This window comes from Bolinopsis microptera, chromosome 10 (assembly GCF_026151205.1).
Source record: "Bolinopsis microptera isolate Bmic1 chromosome 10, MBARI_Bmic_1.0, whole genome shotgun sequence".
Taxonomy (NCBI): Eukaryota; Metazoa; Ctenophora; class Tentaculata; order Lobata; family Bolinopsidae; genus Bolinopsis; species Bolinopsis microptera.
Window position 1 is genome coordinate 4,238,774 of NC_087081.1, and position 10,937 is coordinate 4,249,710.

Here is a 10,937-nt window from a genome sequence, read left to right on the forward strand (position 1 = left end):
ACTCACCTTAAATTATTTTAATGCAGTCACTCAGATAAGTTTATATCAGGACAATTCAATAAAGACACATACTCTGCCCACAATAAGGGGCCATAATTGTTTCAATTATGTAACTGTATAGAATTATTATTATTATTATTATCCTCTGTAGTGTTTAGAGTCATGAGATTTGTTTTAGAGTTGTTCAAGACTAACCCCACACTTTTTGCTGCTTCCTATAGCCTGTCCAGGAGTAGTTTTGCCCCATTCAATTATATCAGTGATAAGGGCACCATCATCTGAGAATTTGACATATGCGATATTTTCAGCACAAATCCATCTACACCCTGTGCAGGCTTAAGAGTGAACCCAGAGTCTGAGTCATCATCTATAGCCACTGTCATGATATAGTCAATCACGATGATGAACAAGTATGAGGTGTCTCTTTGCAGTACTCCCGAATCCCGATCCTACCAGGACTTCGAAGACCCCTGTAATACCATCTATTCTGGTATACCATTTGCTTTAAGTATCTTAATAACTCTGACTTACTTGACTTAAGGCGGCTTCAGCGTCCGAGTATTGATGCGCTGTCTCCATAAAACTCTATCCGCCATAAGTCCGCCCATTTCTCCAGTGTCGTTGAGACCCGTGTCAGCTCGTAGGCTATCAACATAAGTCATGGCTGGTCTTAATAAGCAAACCTTTATGTACACTGTCAAAGGCTTTATTAAAATCTATAAACACCATAGTGGCCTTCACACTCATGGCCTTTAGACCCTATATAATTCTTCACAGAACAAGAATGTGCGAAGTTGTAGAGCAACCAGGTCTGAAGCCATTCTGGTTGTCTCTTAGTTCTTCTTCAAGTCTTTGCTTCATCCTGCTCAGCATTTTGATTAGAGTTTTACTTTTTGTTTCTGATTTCTAGAAAATCATAAGACGTGGCACTTGGTAGCACTCTGTTTGCAATAACTACCTACTAATGATATCCATTACCCATGACATGTATAGTTTCTTTTAGGGGTTATAGAGGTGTCAGGATTTTAGTATCCACAGCAATATATAGGTGATCTGGAACTCAATCTTATCAATACTCCTACATGATTTTATGGAGTGATTGTTGCAGTGAATGAATTTAATATATATTTGTGTTAAATTCCTATTTTGGACTCTTAAACTCTTTAATTTTATATGTTATTGGATTGAACCAAGTAACATGTTACTCTAGCGAGATCTCCATCCAAAAAGATTAGTCTGCGCGAGCTGTTTTATTACTTTACTTATACATCTTCGGAGGGTAGGTAACATTTCTACTACATTTAAGCTCTTCCTATAGACCTGCCTCTTGATCTCTTCCTATTTTTGGGTTGTCATTCAAGTAGACAGTTGGGTAACCGATCTTCAGGCATTCTACTGACAAGTCCAAAGCAATGCAGCTATTTTGTTGTAAGTATGTCAGTAAGGGAAGTTATTAATGCCCTTCTTAAAACATCCCTTGGACCAAGAGGAAGATTAAGTGAGTGTGTAATGTCACCAGACAGTAACCACCAACTCTATTCAAAGATTCAAGATCCACTTGTCACAGAAAAATATTCGAAGAGATTCTTTCAGATATTATAGTATATAGTACATTAAAAATTCAAGGTGTTATATTATTATAACCTGATCTTGCCCTCCGGGGTCCCATCATAAGCACATTCAACTTAATCTTATTCTTTACCTAGATGTTACCTGTAAATCGCAGAACTGGTTGGACAATGGACATCAAGACTACTGTCACAGCCTGGTGACCTAGAGCTAAATGAGCTACTGTTTCCTGTGTAGACCTCCCAGATGCTGGACAGGCTAGGATGTTCCTCGCCTTGTGAGTAACTTCAAGATCAGGTGTTATGGATTTAATGAAATAAGGCCAGAGGGGGGCGGGGGGGGGGGGGGGGAAGGATCAAAATTTTCGACCTAAATTTTATTCTCTAAACAAATTCACATTCATTATTCAATTGGTGTCTTAATTATGGATATACTGGACCTGATAATGTGATGTAAGATGACGTGATAATACAGAATAACATGAAAGCCTTCATTCAATTAACCTCATTTTCACGATAGGAGCATATAAACTTCCAAAATTAGGGGATGGGCAGGTCAAATCATAGTCCTAACTTCAGGATATATATAGGCATTCAATAACTATGATATATTGACTTGAAATTGAATATTATCACAGGGAAAATATAATGACAATTCTTGTTGACACTGAGCACTAAACTAATGACAGCTAAGTAAAGATTCAGTTCAAGCCATCTAAAGCGACTCATGAATATGTACATTAGAACTTATTTTTATGAAGTTTGGGTTTTATGAGAAAGTTATTATATGCTACTTATATGAATGCTTTTTCAAAGAGATGCGTATTTATTCTCTTTTTAAACAAGACGATATCGGTTAATGTTCTCAATTGCTAAGGAAGCTGATTCCAAACAAAGGGTCCACAGTAACTAAAGCTTCTCTCAGTTTTACTATAATTTGAAACAGTAGGAACATTTAGGAGGAAATAGTCTTGTTCAGTCCGTAGTACACGTACAGGTTGACTCTTAATGTTGATGCATTTGGTGATATAATTTGGAGCTACGTTGTTGACACATTTGAACACGGTTAGAGCAATCTTATACTCTATTTGTTGTCTTATTGGAAGAAAATGGGCTTTTTTCAGGAATGGAGTGACACTGTGAGCACAATGTTATGTTATGATTACCCTTGTCAGTTTTAGTTTACAATGATATTTCAATTCCTTGTTTCTGTTGTAAAAGAAAGCACACAAATGACCTTACTTGAATATTCCAGCTGACACTGTTCTTAACGTATATAATAATCAGTTCTGCTAGGATACAACCAGATTAGTTTTCCTATTTTAAAAAATCATATAGTTAATCCATAGAGTTGTGTCAAATGATATTGAATCTCCGAAAAAGAGTGACAGAGGTTAAGCTCGTTAGGTTTTGCTCATTAAATGTTTAGGCAGTAATTTTTGATTAATTGTTCTAATTCTCGTTGCAGTGCCCTCGAATCATTGATAAACAACGTAAACTCAATTTACATAAACCAATATTTTCTGGTGTTACTATATCCGCCGAAATTCCCTTTCCTCAGGAACGAAAAATCTATTATACCATAAATTAAGTCAAACAATTGCCTAAAATTGTTGTAAACTAAATTTCATGGGAGGACTTATTTTAAAGGAGACTAAAATTTCAGCAGAGCATATACATGATATATGATTTAACGAATTTAAGTATCGTTAAATTTATACAAGTCGCTACTGCGTGTTATAGGTAAATGTATGTGATGCTATGTAATTGATGTATGTAATGTTGACTCGTCTTTAAATAATTTCCCAGATCGAAAATATTTTAGTCAAAAAAGCTAGCTGAATAAATTTAAAAAAATTAAATGATATGGAAAAATGGTCTTAAAAATACGACTAATATTGTTGTTGACTTGAAATTAACAAAATTTGTGACTTATATTATGGTAACCATAATATTTATGGGAACCAAAGTTATTGTGTAACCAAATTTTTTCAGGCATGGTGGGCTGAACATGGAGCTACCGAAAGCTGCGAATCATTTAGAAATAAACTCAAATGCAGCAGACAGACAGAAGCATTAGTTTGAGTTAAGTTGTAAAGCTTCTTTAAACTTTTTCATCACAAAGAGAAATTTGTGTTAAATAGTAGTGGTAAATTTAAAGGGCGTGTTGGTAGACCTAATACAAACTTATATCAAATATGCTTGTTGATGACCTTAAATATAGAAACTTAGAACTTAGAAATTTGAGTGATTTAAATGAAATAAGGGATATTGCTAGCTGTAGGAAGTGTTGGAAACTGTTGTACTAGGCACAGATTACGTAGTTAAGATGTTTTCTTAATGGAGTTCTATTAACTATGTATGATCCTGTTTTATAATAAGATTATTTGTATAGAGTCGTATATAATGTTTCTTCTTAGACTGCCAGAGAGCACAGAAGATGGCTACTAGACAGCTAAAATCGATACTTTACGAGCCACCAGGGGATGCCTTTTTTCGATGGATAAAGTAAGTGCACCGACTTTTGACGCTTAAAAAAGTAAAAAGGACTTTTCACAGAGATATTTTGGTACCATCTTATGATGGCCTCTCATATGTATCTTTCGCCTTTCGGATCAATTTATTCCGGTCAACAAAGTTTCCTACTCCAGGCCATTAAATTGCTCCGTCAAAAACGCTATTATACCGGAGTTTTATTATAGTCCGGAGTTGGACGTTTTTCTGTACGCTTAGCTTGTCAATCTATGGTGTAGTTACCGTATAATATAAATGCTGTGAACACATTTTTCACTTGCTCGTTGACGAGGGTCACGTGATGGTAGGCGAATTTGTCAAGTTTATACGACTATTGTAATTGTACAATAAAATATTTATATTTTTGTATCCTTGTATCCGTGACCTCTGACAGGACACCGGTCATCTCGCCCAATTTTCCCGGGAGAATCAGATCTCATGTCAACTAGCGCGTGATCATCCCGGCCTGGGTGGTCCACTTGTAATGTTGTCAAACGGGAACCTCGGCCTCGCACATCTGGTAGTGAAGTACTGATTACAGCTGCAGGTCCTCCAAATTCACGAAGTCCAACAAGTCCTTGTATGAGCCATCAGTGTAAATCACGGTACTTTTCTAATCATAATCGCTTAGCTTGGCATCATTCAATGGACATTTGTTGTTCAAAAGAAGAAGAGTCAAAAATGAGAGTGAACGGTGACTGCTTATTGCATAAGCTCTTAAATCTGCTAACCGTACATAGCTCACGCAGCTGTCTACAGTTGCTGGGCTCGTCCGGGTCAGAAATTTAAAGTTTACTGCGGCGTGGGGCTACATCGTCGTTCTGCTGTCGTGTACATTTAAGAATGTGGTGTGGAAAGAGTTCTGACTTTTCCTGGAGTAAAGATATATGTCGGCCGTCTTTGTCACGGAGAAGTCTTTAAAGCTTTAAAGCTCTGAGCTTGACCTATTAAAAGACAAAAGATACATTTGCACGTCACGAGTAATGTGACCTACTGAAAAAAAAGTCGGGCAATTTGAAAATTTAGTCAAGTTCACACATGCACAATCAACCCCTCATTGGTGTGATCCTCTGATCCGGGAAATCGAGATGTCCTCTCACAAACAACAGTTATTAGTAACAAGCATAACACGATTTTCCAATCTATTAACGAAGTTTGAGCATTTAGGGTCAAAGCAGAGACTTGGGTCGATGTGAATCGGCTTAAAAATAACAAATTTGGGGTATCTTTATTTTACATCTTGGTCGAGACCTGTCACCAGCAATATGATTTCATGTTGCCTTATTCAGGCGGGCGAAACTCACGTTACATGCGATCTGATCATCTGACTCTCACGATCGAGATCGGTAGCTTTAACTCACCAGCTCCAACACGGTTTTTTAGACTTTTTTCGGTTTTTCGAGCTGCCCTTCTCCCCTGAGGCCACGATGAAAAACATACAATATATTATATCTTTATTCTTTATATGTTACATGCATTCCCCTGCAGTAGTGAAAAGTAAATTGTTTGTTTTATTTCAGTGTCGACAGCTCAAACTATGGTGGTATCTTATCGCTACAATGCTGCTAACTAGACTCTTGGATGAAGTTAAGTTGTTTTAGTCAGATGATCTACTTTTTGGCGTTTCCTACTGCCCTAGTTATAGTAGTTCAAGGTTTAACTGTAAATATAGTGTTAAGTAAGTTTCAATACTTCCCTGCCACCTTTTCAGACATTGCAGAGATGTGTGACCGCACAATTCTCAAACCGAAGAATCAAAAGGAGTTATTGATTTATCGGTATATAAAGTATGTATGCTTTATCAAACAAAGCCACTAGGTAAGCAAATTCAAATATTTTGACAGTTCATACTTCATACTGCGGTTATACATTGCAGCCAATGCGCAGCAAACAAGAGCTTGCCACGAGCTTGCCACTGCTATAAGCATTCGTATTCGTAGCTTGTTTGAATCTCAAATTTATTCGAATTATCATAAGTAGCCGGAAGCCCGTCCTGCGGACGGAGTTCTTCAGCACAAAATCGATTCTCAAACATTTTAAATCTACCCTTTCTCATTTCTACTTCTTTTCCTTTCACAATTTTCATGTTTTTTAAAAACTTCTTACCCCTATCCATGTCACCTATGATTCATGCATTTCTAGCTTCTCGGACAGTGCTGTCTTTTCCCTCATTGGCAAATCCTGAAAGTTTTATGAAAAATATAGATCAGAGTTATGTTTGTTCTGCACGTCTGCATTTCAGGTATTCGTGACACAGTTTACGTGTGATGACGTGGGCATCTCTCAACACACTTTGCAGCATGAGCGACGGTGCCCTGGCGGGATATCTGGAAATGTAGCCTTGAGCTCAGTTTATTTTTCTCCGTCACCTCACCCGGGGGAGGGGGGGGGGGAGCCAATGACTTTGGGTACTTTGGGGACAAGTGCAGAATTTCGCCAGCAATTTAACCTCAAGTCTCCAAGATTTTTAGCCCCCATTGGTACCCAAAAGTCTCCTTTAGAAGTCATTTAATAAAAGATAATATCAAAACTACATAAAACTCGCCAAAACTTTGGGTACTTATGGGGACAAATGGAAAATTTCACCAGCGATTTGACCTTCAGTCCCTATGATTTTCGTCCCCATTGGTGCTCAAAAGTCTCCATCAGTAGTCATTGCCCCCCCCCCCCCCCTCATCCTGTGTCGGCTGTATGCAATTCTGATTGTACCACGGTTAAAAAAATGCCAGTTAAATGTACCAACTCTCGTTTTATTTATTGTACCGACTCTCGCTCTTCGACCACGCTTTTCGTCTACTTGGCGTAGGGCGCGGTAAGATTTCATGTAATCACGCACACACGTATCGCGCGCGATGTAGAAATAAGTGCACATGGTCTTGTGGGTTCAAATGACCCCCGTAATCCATGTGGTGGGGCAGGAGGGTCAAGCACTGTTTTTTCTGAAATGAACCTCCTGATCCATGTGGTGGGGCAGGAGGGTCAAGCACTGTTTTTTCTGAAATGAACCTCCTGATCCATGTGGTGGGGCAGGAGGGTCAAGCACTGTTTCTGAAATGAACCTCCTGATCCATGTGGTGGGGCAGGAGGGTCAAGCAATGTTCTTTTCAGGTTGACCCTCCTGCGCCATTATACATAGATAACTTGCATGAGTTAAACGAGATCAAAGATATAGATGCATGCAACAGATGTTGGGAAAATCAGTTTCAAGGGTACAGTTTACCGCATTAAGGCAATTTTATGAATAATTTCTGTCGGTAAGATCCTGTTCTATAATAATAATAATAATTGGGCCCCCGCTCAGAACACCAGAGGCCCCCGCTCAGAACACCAGAGCTAGTGAGTAGTGGGTCCGAGGCTGATACTCGTGGTCAGCACCCTCGGGGTCGGTAACGGCAGCAGTCCATTGGATGGCTGCCGGCTAGAGCTACTCACTCCCTGGCATTGCCAGATTCCTGAGGTTCAGTTATAGAACAAAGTTTAAACTATTAACAGTCTCCAAGGAATGCTTAAAGAAGCTGGGCCCTGTTGCTGACCGGCTAAATCTCTCCAACTCTCAGATGACAGGTATGTTTGCAGCAATTTCTAATCACGGGGGTGGGGACATTAACAAAATATCTCTCAGTAAATCTACAGCAAGACGACATCGTGCTACTGCGAGGAAGGAGGTTGCTGCTACGATCAAGGAGAATTATACCTGTGACGTCGGTCAGATAAACTTCAACGGGAAGCTCCTACCAAACTTGTACGGTTTTGGGAAGGTGAACTGGTCCAAGCGGTGGAGTCACACAGGAAGAGATTTGGACTGGAGACCAAGGACGATCTTAGGAAGCTTTATTAGATTTTATGTGTAAATGTTGTTTAATATTGATTTTATTTTATTCTTAAACATAAACTGTCGTATTTAATCTATTAGCAAACCAAATATATACTTTGTCTTGACGTATCCTCGTTAGCCTCGAAGAAATCATCAGTGATCAGACCTTATCACTTATTAAAAGTTATCGGTTACCCTGTCAGTGACGAGCTATGAAGGAATTATTGGACCTCATCGATGCTGATCCTATCAGTGACGAGTTATGAAGAAATAAGAACCTCATTTAAATCCTAGTTTGACGAAAATATTCCTCTGGCAACGAAGATTAGACAGCTTGCTTGTGAACTGTGAAGGCATGGCGATCCGAAAGCCAGGGTACCTAGATTTTAACCTGCTGACTTCTTTAAATGATTTTAAAGGATCAGTTCCACTTTTACAGGCAAAATCCATATGATTGTTGTTTTAAGGATGAAGGAATGTGTTTTTAGCTCTGAAACTGTGATACCCAAATAGTAATGGTAGAAAAAGGTTAACTTTAGTGGAAGTCTCATGTCTCTACGACCTTTAGTTTTGGCGCAACAAATCTCCCGGCGGAGGCTCGAGACGCGAGATCCGGTGCGCCTAAACTAGGGGGTGCACCATAAAAATAAACTTGCTCGGATTTTAAAAATTTTTGTACCATTGTTTTCTAGAGACTGTGAGAAATTTCACAATACCAAATTTGTCATACCTTTTTGGAAAGATCAGTGAGTTTTGCCTAGGTGCCATATTTGATGGTGCGCGGCTTTTGGAGCAAAATTAGCTGTAAAAGTCGCGTAATTTGACCAAATTTGACCAAATTCGTTGATTTTTGTCGTATTATTTGGATATATCTTCAGTTCCTTGCATGAGATCCTTCTGAAAATTGGCGACGACCTTCTAATAGGGCTTTCACAACTGTCCGAAAAATTTGGTGGATATCGGAGTTGATATAGTGATTAAAATGGGGCAAAATACGCTGCTTTTAGCTGTAACATAATGTCTGATGGTTGGATATGCTTTAAACTTTTCGGACACTTTCCTTGTAAGTCTATGAGTAACCTTATCAATTTTTGTTGCAATCGGAGGTCGGGAAGAATACTTAATATCTATTTGTTTGAAGAAAATTGTGCTGGCCGAAATTAGCGCTAAAAAACCATCCTACAGTCGGCACGCGCGGCTCACTGTCGATGGCGCACTACCTACCTAAACCAAGCGCCGTGAAGACTTGAGACTTTGACTAAAGTTAACCTTTTTCTACCATTACTGTTAGACCCCAAACTTTTGGAGCACTAAAAACACTCCTTCATGCCTAAATTGATGATATGAAGATTTTTACCTGTTAAAAATTGATGAAAAAAATGGGCGTGGCATGGGGGAAGGGTTCCGGTTGGAGTTGAAGCTTCAAAATTTTTTTGGTAGTTATTTGGCCTACGGAACAACAGATAAGCCTATTACCGCAATTATTGGATAATATTTTTGTTTTATGAACCGGGCTAATTAACACTGTTAGTTCCCCCGTTACTAGTCCAAGTAACGGGCTAGAACTTGACCAAACAGCTGGTGAAACCTCTGTAGACCACCAGAACCTCAGGCTCTTATGTCCCTTCTCAACATCACTTAATGCTATCATGATTTAGGAGGGAAAAAAGAAAAGAAAATTACAAAAAAAGTTAAAAAGAAAAAAAGAAAAAAAACACAAAATGGAAAAACCAAAAAAAATATCTGTAACTGAGACAGCAGTATTTTAAAATAATATATCTCCTGATTTTTATTCGATATCATAGCGGCACAGACTGCCGGTACTGAAAGAAAATCATTCCTTTGGAAATACTACTATCTATAATGTTACCATACCCAGCACACTCGAATAATTATAACATTGTAATCATATTATATTTCATTGTTTTGTTTGTTACTTGTCCCCCGGTTAATTCCCTTTCTTGCCTCTCGTTGGTGAAAATCTTGTATCCTTCTGTTCTAGCTCTTGGTTTCTTGACTAGGTGCAATTGACACCTAGTGGTTTTCTTTCCGGGCATGGACTGACCTGCAGATGACCCTCCAATCTTAAGTTGTGGACTCGTGACAAAAGGATGTGTGGCCATGGGTTAAATGGTTACTAACGGGTCTACTACCCAGGAGGTAGCTACCTGGGGAGCTGGGCGACGCGGGGCAACGCTCAGTGCTCTGTTTTCCCTGCAAGTACCCCAGGGGGGTATATCAAGTACCCCAGTTATGATATGAATTCTCTCTCAAATGTTTCAAACTCTCCTACTCTCCCTTTTTTTTTTTTTTTTTTTTTTTTTTTTTTTTTTTTTTGACTCACATGCAGCACTCACACGCGACCGCATCTCGAAGCATGTGGATCAGGTTCTGGACAGATCAGACGGCAGAGGCACGCACCTAACCCTAGCAGCCAAGAGGATGATTTCTAGCCAACTCGTGCTCGCCATAGAACTGCTAGATGGCCGCCAAACTGGCAAGTGCAGGGGATACGGCCTTAGGAACTGGACCTGGCCACTGCGTCAGTGGTTGCGATCGGTCAACTCTTGCGACTGAGACAGTTTTTGTTATCGGGAAATGAAATGTTATGATCTGTAGATCAAGTGTTATGCTAGTCATATTTTGGCTGAGGATAGATCACACGCTGGAGAATTTTTAGTTTAGTTTTGGTAGGAGATTCTGTTGGTGATATATGTACGAGTCAACTCCTGGCCACGATACGGCACATGTAATCACGTGCTGTTTTAACTTAATTCAATTTAATTGTGTCACAAATAAGCTCTCACGACTAAACAATCAGAAACAATCAGATGCATAAATGGGCCCACTTCTCATCTGCCACCCCTAAAATAGCAATACTACAGATAAGATTTTCATTTTACCACTATCTCCATTATTCAGCTACGAAATTTTAATCAAAGACAATTTTAGTACTTAGCAGTCATACACATATATCGTCCAACTCTCATATTCATCACAAATCTTTGACATAATATTTTGATTACACATCAACACACCTA

General features: G+C 39.0%; 1 long non-coding RNA gene across 1 annotated transcript; it reads left to right on the forward strand.

Moving 5' to 3' along the window:
- Positions 1–345: 345 nt before the first annotated feature.
- Positions 346–6,599, forward strand: LOC134822055 (uncharacterized). Its single transcript, XR_010161112.1, has 2 exons — positions 346–1,846; positions 3,564–6,599. It is a non-coding gene; the product is annotated as an uncharacterized LOC134822055 (long non-coding RNA).
- Positions 6,600–10,937: the final 4,338 nt, after the last annotated feature.